The sequence below is a fragment of the Triticum dicoccoides genome, chromosome 2A (assembly GCF_002162155.2).
Source record: "Triticum dicoccoides isolate Atlit2015 ecotype Zavitan chromosome 2A, WEW_v2.0, whole genome shotgun sequence".
Lineage (NCBI taxonomy): Eukaryota > Viridiplantae > Streptophyta > Magnoliopsida > Poales > Poaceae > Triticum > Triticum dicoccoides.
This window is the reverse complement of record NC_041382.1, coordinates 667,305,038-667,319,841: the sequence shown is the minus strand read 5'-3', so window position 1 is coordinate 667,319,841 and position 14,804 is coordinate 667,305,038.

The following is a 14,804-nucleotide window of genomic DNA, read 5'->3' as shown; positions in this document are numbered from 1 at the left end:
TTCATGTAACAATATAATGAATAGCTATATTGAATCTCACAGAAAAATTGCTTCAGTGATATATATATGTTTAGAAAAACACAAGGATTAGTTGTAGCCCATTTAGGAGGAAGACACATATTACTTGTATAGAAACATTAGATATGAAATTTGACTATTACTCCCTCCGTTCCAAAAATAGATGACCCAACTTTGTACTAAGTTTGTACTAAAGTTAGTATAAAGTTGGGTCATCTATTTTGGAACGGAGGGAATAGTTCATAACAAGTGTGAATGACTATAAGTTCATAACATATCAAAAAAATTATTTGGAAAATGCTCAGGAAAAATGGCAAAATGCTGCTAGCGTTAGTCTTAATACATATCTGTGTGTACTTGGTAGTAGCCTTTCAAGCACGAGGATTATGACTTGACCAGAGATTCAGGGTAGAAGCACAAATTGCAGAGATGGTTTATGACATATGATTATGTTTAATAACTTAAGGATGGTGATTATATCTCTATTTCTATACTGTCGCGCAGGTGAGTGTCTCTCTTGCCACCCGCTTTCTGTTATTCATATGTTGCTTTTCTACTCCCTCAGTTCCCAAATATAAGTCTTTCAAGAGATTCCAACACTGACTACATATGGAGTAAAATGAGTGAATCCACACTCTAAAATATGTCTACATACATCTGTATGTTGTAATCCATTTGAAATGTCTAAAAAGACTTATATTTAGGAACGGAGGGAGTATATCTAGAACTGCTCTTTCATTTGGGTTTGTCAAGGTTTGACATGCTTCTGGTGGTTAATCTCTGTAGGCTTTCTTTGACCTGGAGAATGGCAACCAAGAGCTCAAGAGTGATAAGGACATCTATATCAACACCTCAATGTGCCGATGGCATGCAGTAGACGCGTGAGCTCCTCATCTAGGTTGACCACCACTGCGGCTCACATGGCGTCGACGCCAAGCAGGAGTAGAAGGTGAGGTCGAATCCGGCCGGTCTTCCTCTTTCAATCCTCCGTACCTGCCCTTGGATTTCGGATATATAAAGAGCCGAATATGTTCAGTGATGTTGGACATTATTGTCAATATTTCTAAGATATAATCAAATGCTCTTGTAGGTGGGCATAATGGAATGGAAAGTATAGAGATGATATTTGAAGGTTCATCAATGTACTGTTTGCTAAATCCTGATTCCCATCATTACCGTTCTCCCAAATCTCCATCATTTTCGTATATTATTAAGACAGATCATTATATTGCTTTGTTCATACCCATTTTGTCATGGCTACATATTAAGGACCGTCTGTTTTATATTTTCATTGATATAAGACAAGTTACACATATAAAACACAGAATGATAAAAGACCAGAACAGCCAAAAAAATACAAAGATTAACATGGAAGAATATAGAATTTTCAAGTATGCATGAGGCTTCTCTGCCTGTTCAAATTTACTTACACAATTTTCCATGTACTGCTATTGCTTCCACTGTGCCTGCCGTTTTAGCCATCAGTTGTGGATTTTCCATGTCCAGGAGCCGATGCAACTCCTAATATTTTTGTGTACTACAAGTAGTTGGGGGCTGCTAAATCTCAGAGAAGGCTCTATCTAGCATGAGGGAGGGCTTAATTTTACAATCCAATCAATTATTATGTAAACTTTGTTTTTATTTTCTTTTGTTCCGATTGTCATGGAAAATGATGATTCATTTAATGTTGTCATTTTATTTTATTTTACAGTCTTGCTGCTCTGCTTTACTAGTGAATGCTCTCCTGCTGCAGTTCTTTTCGGTCTTCTCTTTTGTTAACAGCTAGCACTCAGTTGGACTGCATATACACATTAACAAATGCATCATCCACCGCTGCTGCTCGCCGTCCATTCATGGCGTCGGCATTGGTCTCCTTCTCACCTTCCATGTTCTCTTCCATACAACTTCCCACTGCCACCACCACCGCTCGAGGTACTCACTCATTCCCCTTCCTTCCTCTCCAATTAGTTTTTTATTGTTCATTTACAAAGATAATTCTGCATTTTCTGTTCCTTGGTATTTGATTAATTTTGTACTAACAGTTTGTACAAGTAAGTTCATGATTTGCCACGTGATATCTGACCGCGTACGGCCACGTAAAGATGCAGCACCAACTCCTTGTCAACAATGATTCGAAGCAAATGCTTTGACAGCCCAAAGCACCAAAGCTTAACTTCTAGACCAGGACATGAATTTAACTTAAGAGGTACACACATTTGCATGTTAGCTGCATGAATTAGGAGGGTCAAGTAGCATAATTTAGCTGCACAACTGTGATGTACATGTGTGCTTTGGTAGAGATCGTTGCTAACTGAATGATACTTGTGTACATCTCCGATTACTGCATTTTGGCTATATATTTTCTTGGATAAACGATTGGTTGAAATGGTAAGCATTCCCTGGTTGATTAATCTCTATGCTGCCCTTCTATAGATGCCGAGAGTGGGAGTAGGATCCTCATAATGTTATTTCACTTCATCTTAATTAACAAGAAATTTTGCTAGGGGAAATCATTTCTTCAATCCTCATCTACCTGGATATCCACTTCGGCTCACACCCCGCCAATGCCAAGCAAGAAGATGGTGAGGTCGAATCCAACTAGTTTATCTGTTTCGATCCTCCCTCCTTGCTCATGGATTTTGGTCAGACCACGTGTGAGAGTGGAAAAGTTTTATCCCTTGCTTCATTTTGCCTGTATGGAAGTACGAGTGAACTGCCGTTCTACCTTACAATTAGTTTAAAACTCTCATTCTTTTAACTGCTTAGGTTGAGTCTCACATGAACGTGATGTTGCTGGTAAATTTAAAGAAGAAATAGTTCTAGTTCATAATAAGCGAATGTAGTGCCTTAGTTTTCTCTTCCTAAGTAAATGCGTCTAATTTTGAGGAACGTTTATTAAAAAATTAGAATCGTTGCCTTCTGAAGATCATGAATCCAAAAACTGTACACGCTTAAAGATATATTGTCAGGACCCCGATTCCAAGTCACATCGATCTAGCTGGTAACACCTCATATCACTTTGCGGCCTCACGCACGGTATTCCACGGGTGTCGCCTTACCATGGCCCGGGACCGTTTGCGCCTTTTGGCTCACATATATGATAGTGTCGCTAGCATCCATATGACAGAGAACCCGGGCCGACATGACTAGTCGTGAACCCAAAGTGGCACTAACTTACGGGGACAGACATACATGAATCAACATCGAGCATGTCGGTCAGCAGCGTGCGAATCCGGGCTGTAGCACTGGGCTAACAGGACTCCGGTGAACCGGGCTGTAGCAGGCTAGGCAGGACTCTGGATGTCACCGCGTGACATTTCCCCGAAGGGACAGACACAGGAACGAAGTGAATCACATGCCGGCCAGTCAAGTGTTTCGGAGAAGTAGTGCCGGGCTAGCAGGACTCTGGTGAACCGGGCTGTAGCGGACTACTATGGCTCATGGAAGCACAAGACTACATTTCCCCATAAGAGAGGCTACCAAGGATAAACAACTAGTTTGTCGGATCCCACACATGCCAAGCATTTCAATCATACACACAATATGCTCGATATGTGTAAATACAACATGGCATCACAACATAACTCTACGACTCAAGTATTTATTCAATAGGCTCTAAGGAGCAAGATATTACAAACATGGGTCTCATGACCCAACATTCAGAGCATACATGTCAAAGCACATGCGGAAGCTTAACATGTCTGAGTACAGACATCTACAAATGAAAAAGGCTGAGAAGCCTGACTATCTATCAGATCCTGCCGAGGGCACAAGATCGTAGCTGAGGTAACAAGCTAAACATCGAAGTCCACGTGGAACTACTAGCGAGACTGACATCTCTCTGCAAAACATAAAATAGGCAAACGTGAGTACAAATGTACCCAACAAGACTTACATCAGAACTAGCTACATATGCATTAGTATCAATAAAGGCGATGGTGGATTTTGACTACAGCAAGCCAGCTTTGACTCGGTGGCTATCCTGAACTACGACTACAAGTAACTCTTTTGAGGTGGCGCACACGAGTCCACATATTCACCATACCAATACACCGCTATGGATCCGCTCCCGTCTCCCCACGAGAAGGCCATCCATAGCACTCACGCTTATCTTGCGAGTTTTAGAGTATCCACTTTCACTTGTCTATGAACTGTATAGGCAACCAAGTAGTCCTTTACCGCGGACACGGCTATTCGAATAGATGATGTTAACCCTGCAGGGGTGTACTTCTTCACACACGCTCTCACCACTTATCGCCGTTTACACGACATGTACTCGGCAACCTTCAAGCGGAAGCCCAGCGAGGCTGTCGGCCACGGCCTACCTAAACACTCAAGTCCCTAGTCCAGGTTTATCGCCTATTCAGGTTCCATCCGCAGGGAGTCCGGCCGAGGTTTCCACACACGGCCCCGAACAATGTGTACAGGGTTCCGAGACACGAAACGAGCGCCCGGCATGCCTGGCCACGTGCCTACCGCATCATAGCCCACCCCTCAGGTCAGCACTGCGCACGGCCTCCAGCATACTACAAACACCAGAAACTACTTGCAACTCCCGGACAGAGGACAAGGGTGGATAAGAAGCCGAGAGGGTCCATTGGTTTCAGGCCCAATGCATGGTAGTAGCTGAATCTTAAATCACACATACAGATCTCAGTGCTTAAGGACGGTTCCAATGAAACAACCCACCATGTACTCCTACATGGCCTCTCATCGATACCTTTACCAAATCGTGTTTACACGCTTAGCTCACACTTAGTAGGACATGTTCATCACCATTCCAATTCAGCCCCGATGAATCAGACCTGACTCAGCTCTAAGCAGTAGCAGGCATGACAAACAAGCATGAATGAGTAGGCACATCAGGGCTCAAACAACTCCTACTCATGCTAGTGGGTTTCATCTATTTATTGTGGCAATGACAGGTCATGCAGAGGAAAAGGGGTTCAGCTACCACAGCATGTAATAGTTGAATCGATGTTGTCCTAATGCAGTAAAAGAGAGCAGGAGCGAGAGAGTGGGATTGTATCAGAATGAACAAGGGGGTTTTGCTTGCCTGGCACTTCTGAAGATAGCATTGGGTCTTCATCAGTGTCAATGATCACATCATCGAAGCAACGTCTACTGAGAGGGGATAAATACCGGCAACAGAGAAAGAAACACAATCAATGCAATGCACAATATGATGCATGATCATGACATGGTAAAATGAGTGTGTTGGGCTAATACAACTACAACCAGATTGGTTTGAGCTATTTTGAACCAAAGATTCAAAGTTCAAACTCGTTTGTGATCTTAAATAGTGCTTTATCATGTTTTGCACTAAACAACAAGTTAACTGGTTTAAACATGTATGACACTAGTACATATGGATAGATTGGATTGTTCTGATCATTTTTCATGTATAATTTGTTTGATTTGGAGTTACGGTTGAATTACTATGAATTTTTGAAGTTTGCAACATTTTCTGGAATTTCCTATATAAGAATAAATCCAGAAAAGGATTTACTGCGTCAGCCTGGCGTCAGTGTGACGATGGCGGTCAACTGAGATGGTCCAGGTCAACCCTGACCTGTGGGTCCCGTCTGTCAGTGTCAATTAAACTAACTAAGTTTAGTTAGCGTTAAACTAATACTAACCTAGTTTAGTTAGTGGCCTGGGGCCCACACGTCAGTGACCCAGAGGGTCAAACTGGGTCCACCCGGGGTCAACGGTCAGCGGGGTCAAACTCGCCGACGGCTCGACGCCGGCAATGATAGGTGCGGTGGAGGGGCTCAGAAATGAGCCACAGGGCATCATTTTGGCTGCGGTCTATTGCGTTCGAACGCACGCAGCGGCGCGCATCAAGTGGTGGTAGCGGTAGGTGCTGGGGTGGCCGGAAACAACGGCGGCGAGCAAGTCCGCGGCGGCCAGAGTTCGGTCAAGCTCGGGGTCGACGTTGCGGTGCACGGGAGGACTAGCTGATGGTGGTGTTGGGTTTCTGGGAGCATGCTAAACACGTAGCAGTGCTCGGACGCGAATGTTGCTAGCCTATTCGCCGGCGACGACGAGCGTGGCGGCGGTGAGCTTTTGGGTCCTGTGGCTAGCACGCCTATAGCACGCAAATGAACATGGGAGAAGGGGGGGAAAGATGGCGGGGCTCACGGTGAGTCTTCTGGTGCAGCCGTTGAGATCGGGGAGGCACGGACGGCGACGTAATGACGATGGCGATCCGACGGCCGTGCGCGGGGAAGGCGGGTCGGTGGCGAGGCAACAGAGCATCCGGCGATGCGTGGCTCAGCGAGAGGGTCGAGGACGAAGTGGCGGAGCTTCTGTGCGTGGAGAGAGGTTGAGGAGGAGGTGGTGGCTACGGTGAACGGTGTCGGTGGCGATGAGCTCCGCTCAGGCGGCGCGAAACAGAGAGCAGAGGAGGGGGAAGGAGTCCAGGGAAAGTGAGAGGGGTTAGGGGTGTGCGTGGCGTCGCGGGAGGTGTCCAGGGCAATGAGGGGGCAGCCAGGCAGGGTGGAGGTGGCGCGCGCGCGGCGAGCACACGCCCTCCTACCTACTGGTAGGAGGTTGAAGACGGTGCGGCGGCTAGGCTGGGCCAGCTACAGTGCTAGGCCAGGTGGCTGTACACGAGGTAAGCCCAGGTGGGTTTTCTCTCTCCCTCTCTCTCCTTTCTAATTCTTTTCTGTTTTTCTATTTATTCTGTAGTTTCAGGGCTTTATTAAAAATATTTAGGCACACTCAAAAATCATGAAACTTTCTCAAGCCCACTTTTTGGAATATATCCAACAGTAAACATTTAAGTTTATGATTATTTGGACATTTAAAATATTTTATAGCATTTAAATGTCCAAATGCAAATAACATATGATTTAATCCAGTGACCTTATGATGTCCTAGAAAAGTGTGCACCATTTTTGTCAGAGGTTCTAGACCAAGGCAAAGATGATGAACATTTTTGAAGGGCAATTCAGGTTCATTGAAAATATTTTTATTTTGATCCTATTTGCATTTCATTTGGTGCTAGGGTTTGTCATCCTCATTTCAAATTTCAAACAAATATAGACATGATGCATGGATGCTTATGAAACTAATTGCAATCAAACTCTAGGGCTGTGACAACTCACCCCCACTAAATAGGAATCTCGTCCTGAGATTCAAGACGTGAGGTAAGAAGACAGAGGGGGTACAAGCTAACATGATCTTCATGATCCCTTGCTTCAGATCGATCATAGCGTCCTTCCTTTCAAGATCTTCATCCAACACGAAGACAACAGATAGGAACTCTACCGGAATCGATCTTCTTGAAGATCGGGCAACTCAAGATCAACTCTTAGGGTGAGATATAAAACATCTCTTGTGCTGAGACACGAAACATACATCAGGGTGATGGGAAGAGATAGATGTCAAGGGTTCAATTTGGTAGGCAATAATTCCAGCAGTAGTAAGATGGTGCATGGTTTCAAAGTAGCGAGGAGATAATTGCCATGACTCCATAACGGGGCGCCTTGGGGGAGGTGACTCATAGAGTTATTCCCCTAAATGGAAAAAAGAATTACTTTTGATTCATAGATCATTGAGACTCTTTATACCAACCTAAGGCAATCACAATCGATCGTTTGACGGAGTTCAAAGGAATGGCATATCCGGATTTGAATGGATGATGTGGACTACCTTGTTGAAGACAACACAATGGATGATTTTGCTTATCATCGGAAATGGATGGGACCCATGGTAGGACCACTTCTGAAGATGATCCTGAACAACATTTGCTGAGAAGGGCAGTCCAAGGGAGATTGGCACAAGGCGGTGCAAGCTGGGAACAAAATGCAAATGCTCGGAATGTTCCAACCATCATGTCTGCCGGAGATTCAGATCCGTTTGGTAACGGGATATTTCAGACAGCATGTCTAGAAAAGGAAAGGTTGCAACACAAATCGACGAGATGATGATGCGAGATTCTCGGGGAATGAACTATGATAGCAAGCCCCAAAACACGAGCATGTTTTGCTACACACCTGTGAACACACAGTCCTAGACAAGCGTGACCACGTGGCAGTCTTATAATAAAACACTATCCAGTTCAGGTTAGGATCCATCATCAAGGATTTTGAAGTCCTTATGCGCGCTAGACTTCTTTTCCTTGAACAAGTCAATCAGTGGCTTGAAGTGCTAGGGAACATATGGAATGAAGGTTGCAAGTCTCCAAACCACAAGATACTTTGCACATATGCATGAATGACTTGGGATGATTCCGGGGGAAGCAAAAACAAGCTTTCTCGAATTCATGGCGGCAACTTACATCGATTGCACGTGAACTTAGAGGAAGTCGCTACTTTCATCCAAACATATGCTTCATGAACGGAACATGAAGGCATCATTTACAAAGTTTCCAACACTAGCTTAATGTTTAACACGAATCATGGTGGAGACAAGATGCTGCTGATGGGCTCAACAGCAACTCATCGGAATTTCCATATCACTGGACTTCCACCATCGTGTGAACACGGTGATAGCATTGGTCAGACCAAAAGATGTAATGGTGAATGCTCGAGGGATCAACCACGAGTAAGACAACATTACGAAGATCGTTGGTTCTGATTTGATTTGATGATAGCCCATACTCAAGTCAAAGTTTTGACAAGGCAATAGATCCAACAACTGATCACGAGGACCAATCGATGGAGATATCATCTTGCTTCAACACACACACACACACACAAAGATATCCCTTAACATGAATTAAGTCAGACAAGCTTTTATCTTCCAACTCTCCAAGTCGTTGTTTGGCTTAACCAACTAGCTCAGGGGTATCCAACACAGATTCTTGGAGAATGGGTGGTTTGGAGGAAAACCAACATGATCACAAACTCAACATAGCGGTCAGGTGACAACCTGGTAATACTTCCGAGAGGATATTCGAAACATCATGAACCACCGATATGTTACTAAGCTCAAGAACAATCTTGCTTTTCAGAGCAAGACGATATGATCAAATAAGCAAGGGATTGAATAATCCTAACTCATTGATCGAAGAGTGCACCAGAAATAAGGACTAGGTAGCACAATCTATCTTAGAATTATGATTCAATAACCAACACGCTAAGAATGAGAATATTATCCATTAACTACCAAGCAACTAGTTGCTAGGAGTATTGATTTCACACATCATGGTTCACTTGTCGGTATTCCGGTTGCAACAACATGGAACCGAGGAGCGAATGATGATGGCGAGAAGTATCACTATGTCAAGAATTCATAAGAGGTGGTGCAATTCTCATGATAATCCTGACATAAGGAGGCAACACTGCAAGGTAGAACAGAACAAAAACTGGATTGGCATTTTGATCTGTGGAATACAACTGCTTTGACCCAATCCTAGATATGGATGAGGTACTGGAGTTTGTTTCTCCTAGTCATTCTGGAATAGAATGGCTTGACAGACCACAAGAATAATAGGCATCGACAGCGAATGCACGCATACTCTTGAGTATCAAATGATAGACGGGGATCAGAATACAACTAAAGAGAACAACTCAAGGAACATATAAATTTCTGAGTTGTGGATTCATGGGTTAGTATGTCAAACGAGTTCAACAAATTTCTTCCGGATAACCCATGCAGAATGATAGAACTGGCAGAGTCACAATATGAATGGAGTACTCCTCAAGAGCACCCTGGTTGTGATCTTTTGGTTCAAAGGAACTACTGCCATAAGCAGTTCATGGTATTTGGAAGAAGGAAATACCACGGACCTCGAGGACTATCGCAAAGGTTACTAATATCCTAAAGGTACGAGCAACACTATCAACACGAGGTAAGTAGAGTGAATCTTGGGTCAAGAACCCAAGACTAGAATACCTACTACTAAATGGCATCACGAGATGCTTTCGAGAATGGTGGCCAGAATCATCACACCAGAAACACAAAACATGGCTAGATTACTAGGTGACTCCCTAAAACACCTAGGGTCATAATAATAGCTCCAACATATATGTCGAGGCAATAGAGTACCTCAACTCACCGATTAGTGTGGTTAAACTGACCCAAAGAAACATTGGAACGGGAAGAAGGGATTTGCAAATGCATCAGACTATTTAGAAACCTGGGATGACTCGGACAACATAACGGCTGTAAATGCTCAAAGGAGTTGAGACATCCTGCAAAAATGGTGGCATAACCACTCAGAAGCACAATATCAAGGTTCCGAGACGAACTATGAACACACGGAAGTAGTAGAAACTAAACAGAGGCTTGAATCCATCAATCCTATAAGTCTCTATCATTGTAACTCGTCATCCTGATAGATAGATGAGAAGGCCTAGTTCTTAACCCCGTAGAAGAGAAGAGGATGACTCAGATCAGAAGGGCATAAGGTAAAGGAGTAAAAAGAGCCTTACGTTCCCTTCCATAATCAATTCCCTTATATAATTAAAGCATTTCTAGACTCAATTTCGACCAGTTTGGCTTGGTAATCCTACAGGTAGTCATGCTCTGATATCAAAACTGTCAGGACCCCGATTCCAAGTCACATCGATCTAGCTGGTAACACCTCATATCACTTTGCGGCCTCACACACGGTATTCCCACGGGTGTCGCCTTACCATGGCCCGGGACCGTTTGCGCCTTTTGGCTCACGTATATGATAGTGTCGCTAGCATCCATATGACAGAGAACCCGGGCCGACATGACTAGTCGTGAACCCAAAGTGGCACTAACTTATGGGGACAGACATACATGAATCAACATCGAGCATGTCGGTCAGCAGCGTGCGAATCCGGGCTGTAGCACTGGGCTCACAGGACTCCGGTGAACCGGGCTGTAGCAGGCTAGGCAGGACTCCGGATGTCACCGCGTGACATTTCCCCGAAGGGACAGACATAGGAATGAAGTGAATCACATGCTGGCCAGTCAAGTGTTCCGGAGCAGTAGTGCTGGGCTAGCAGGACTTCGGTGAACCGGGCTGTAGCGGACTACTATGGCTCATGGAAGCACAAGACTACATTTCCCCTTAAGAGAGGCTACCAAGGATAAACAACTAGGTTGTCGGATCCCACACATACCAAGCATTTCAATCATACACACAATATGCTCAATATGTGTAAATACAACATGGCATCACAACATAACTCTACGACTCAAGTATTTATTCAATAGGCTCCGAGGAGCGAGATATTACAAACATGGGTCTCATGACCCAACATTCAGAGCATACAAGTCAAAGCACATGCGGAAGCTTAACATGTCTGAGTACAGACATCTACAAATGAAAAAGGCTGAGAAGCCTGACTATCTACCAGATCCTGCCGAGGGCACAAGATCATAGCTGAGGTAACAAGCTAAGCTTCGAAGTCCACGCGGAACTACTAGCGAGACTGGCATCTCTCTGCAAAACATAAAATAGGCAAACGTGAGTACAAATGTACCCAGCAAGACTTACATCAGAACTAGCTACATATGCATTAGTATCAATAAAGGTGGTGGTGGATTTTGACTGCAGCAAGCCAACTTTGACTCGGTGGCTATCCTGAACTACGACTGCAAGTAACTCTTTTGAGGTGGCGCACACGAGTCCACATATTCACCATACCAATACACCGCTATGGATCCGCTCCCATCTCCCCACGAGAAGGCCATCCATAGCACTCACGCTTATCTTGCGAGTTTTAGAGTATCCACTTTCACTTGTCTATGAACTGTATAGGCAACCAAGCAGTCCTTTACCGTGGACGCGGCTATTCGAATAGATGATGTTAACCCTGCAGGGGTGTACTTCTTCACACACGCTCTCACCACTTATCGCAGTTTACACGACATGTACTCGGCAACCTTCAAGCGGAAGCCCAGCGAGGGTGTCGGCCACGGCCTACCTAAACACTCAAGTCTCTAGTCCAGGTTTACCGCCTATTCAGGTTCCATCCGCAGGGAGTCCGACCGAGGTTTCCACATACGGCCCCGAACGATGTGTACAGGGTTCCGAGACACCAAACGGGCACCCGGCATGCCCGGCCACGTGCCTACCGCATCACAGACCACCCCTCGGGTCAGCGCTACACACGGCCTCCAGCATACTACAAACACCAGAAACTACTTGCAACTCCTGGACAGAGGACAAGGGTGGATAAGAAGCCGAGAGGGTCCATTGGTTTCAGGCCCAATGCATGGTAGTAGCTGAATCTTAAATCACACATACAGATCTCAGTGCTCAAGGACGGTTCCAATGAAACAACCCACCATGTAATCCTACATGGCCTCTCATCGATACCTTTACCAAATCGTGTTTACACGCTTAGCTCACACTTAGTAGGACATGTTCATGACCATTCCAATTCATCCCCGATGAATCAGACCTGACTCAACTCTAAGCAGTAGCAGGCATGACAAACAAGCATGAATGAGTAGGCACATCAGGGCTCAAACAACTCCTACTCATGCTAGTGGGTTTCATCTATTTACTGTGGCAATGACAGGTCATGCAGAGGAAAAGGGGTTCAACTACCGCAACATGTAACAGTTGAATCGATGTTGTCCTAATGCAGTAAAAGAGAGCAGGAGCAAGAGAGTGGGATTGTATCGGAATGAACAAGGGGTTTTTGCTTGCCCAGCACTTCTGAAGATAGCATTGGGTCTTCATCAGTGTCAATGATCACATCGTCGAAGCAACATCTACTGAGAGGGGACAAATACCGGCAACAGAGAAAGAAACACAATCAATGCAATGCACAATATGATGCATGATCATGACATGGTAAAATGAGTGTGTTGGGCTAATACAACTACAACCAGATTGGTTTGAGCTATTTTGAACCAAAGATTCAAAGTTCAAACTCATTCGTGATCTTAAATAGTGCTTTATCAAGTTTTGCACTAAACAGCAAGTTAACTAGTTTAAACATGTATGACACTAGTACAGATGGATAGATTGGATTGTTCTGATCATTTTTCATATATAATTTGTTTGATTTGGAGTTACGGTTGAATTACTATGAATTTTTGAAGTTTCCAACATTTTCTGGAATTTCCTATATAAGAATAAATCCATAAAAGGATTTACTGCGTCAGCCTGGCATCAGTGTGACGACAGCGGTCAACTGAGACGGTCCAGGTCAACCCTCCTGTGGGTCCCGTCTGTCAGTGTTAATTAAACTAAGTTTAGTTAGCATTAAACTAATACTAACCTAGTTTAGTTAGTGGCCTGGGGCCCACACGTCAGTGAGCCAGAGGGTCAAACTGGGTCCACCCGGGGTCAATGGTCAGCAGGGTCAAACTCGCCGGCGGCTCGACGCCGGCAACGACAGGCGCGGCGGAGGGGCTTGGAAATGAGCCACAGGGCATCATTTTGGCCGCGGTCTGTTGCGTTCGAATGCACGCAGCGGCGTGCATCAAGTGGTGACAGCGGTAGGTGCTTGGGTGGCCGGAAACAACGGCGGCGAGCAAGTCCGCGGCTGCCGGAGTTCGGTTAAGCTCGGGGTCGACATTGCGGTGCACAGGAGGACTAGCTGATGGTGGTGTTGGGTTTCTGGGAGCATGCTAAACACGTAGCAGTGCTCGGATGCGAAGGTTGCTAGCCTATTCGCCGGCGACGATGAGCGCGGTGGCGGTGAGCTCTCGAGTCCGGTGGCTAGCACACCTATAGCACGCAAATGAACATGGGAGAAGGTGGGGAAAGATGGCGGGGCTCACGACGAGTATTCTGGTGCAGCCGTTGAGCTCGGGGAGGCACAGACGGCGACGTAATGACAATGGCGATCCGACGGCCATGCGCGGGGAAGACGGGTCGGTGGCGAGGCAACAGAGCATCCGGCGATGCGTGGCTCAGCGAGGGGGTCAAGGACGAAGTGGCGGAGCTTCTGGGCATGGAGAGAGGTTGAGGAGGAGGTGGTGGCTACGACGAACAACGTCGGTGGCGACGAGCTCCGCTCAGGCGGCGCGGAACAGAGAGCAGAGGAGGGGGAAGGAGTCCAGGGAAAGTAAGAGGGGTCAGGCGTGTGCGTGGCATCGCGGGAGGCGTCCAGGGCAACGAGGGGGCAGCCAGGCAGGGTGGAGGTGGCGCGCGTGCGCGGAGAGCACACGCCCTCCTGCCTACCGGCAGGAGGTTGAAGACAGTGCGCCGGCTGGGCTGGGCCAGCTACAGTGCTAGGCCAGGTGGCTGTACAGGAGGTAAGCCCAGGTGTGTTTTCTCTCTCTCTCTCTCTCCTTTCTAATTCTTTTCTGTTTTTCTATTTCTTCTGTAGTTTCAGGGCTTTATTAAAAATTCTTAGGCACACTCAAAAATCATGAAACTTTCTCAAGCCCACTTTTTAGAATATATCCAACAGTAAACATTTAAGTTTATGATTATTTCGACATTTAAAATATTTTATAGCATTTAAATGTCCAAATGCAAATAACATATGATTTAATCCAGTGACCTTATGATGTCCTAGAAAAGTGTGCACCATTTTTGTCAGAGGTTCTAGACCAAGGCAAAGATGATGAACATCTTTGAAGGGCAATTCAGGTTCATTGAAAATATTTTTATTTTGATCGTAATTGCATCTCATTTGGTGCTAGGGTTTGTCATCCCCATTTCAAATTTCAAACAAATATAGACATGATGCATGAATGCTTATGAAACTAACTGCAATCAAACTCTAGGGCTGTGACATATATGTCCTTGTAATCGTAGGAAATGCTGGGCAAGTAAGTTATCGAGTTGAAGCTTTCCTACTAATGAGGCGAGATGTTGGTACACAAAAGGGTCTTTCAATTATTGGAATCTACAGGTATCAGTACTTTTTCTATATGTTCTGCAACATAGT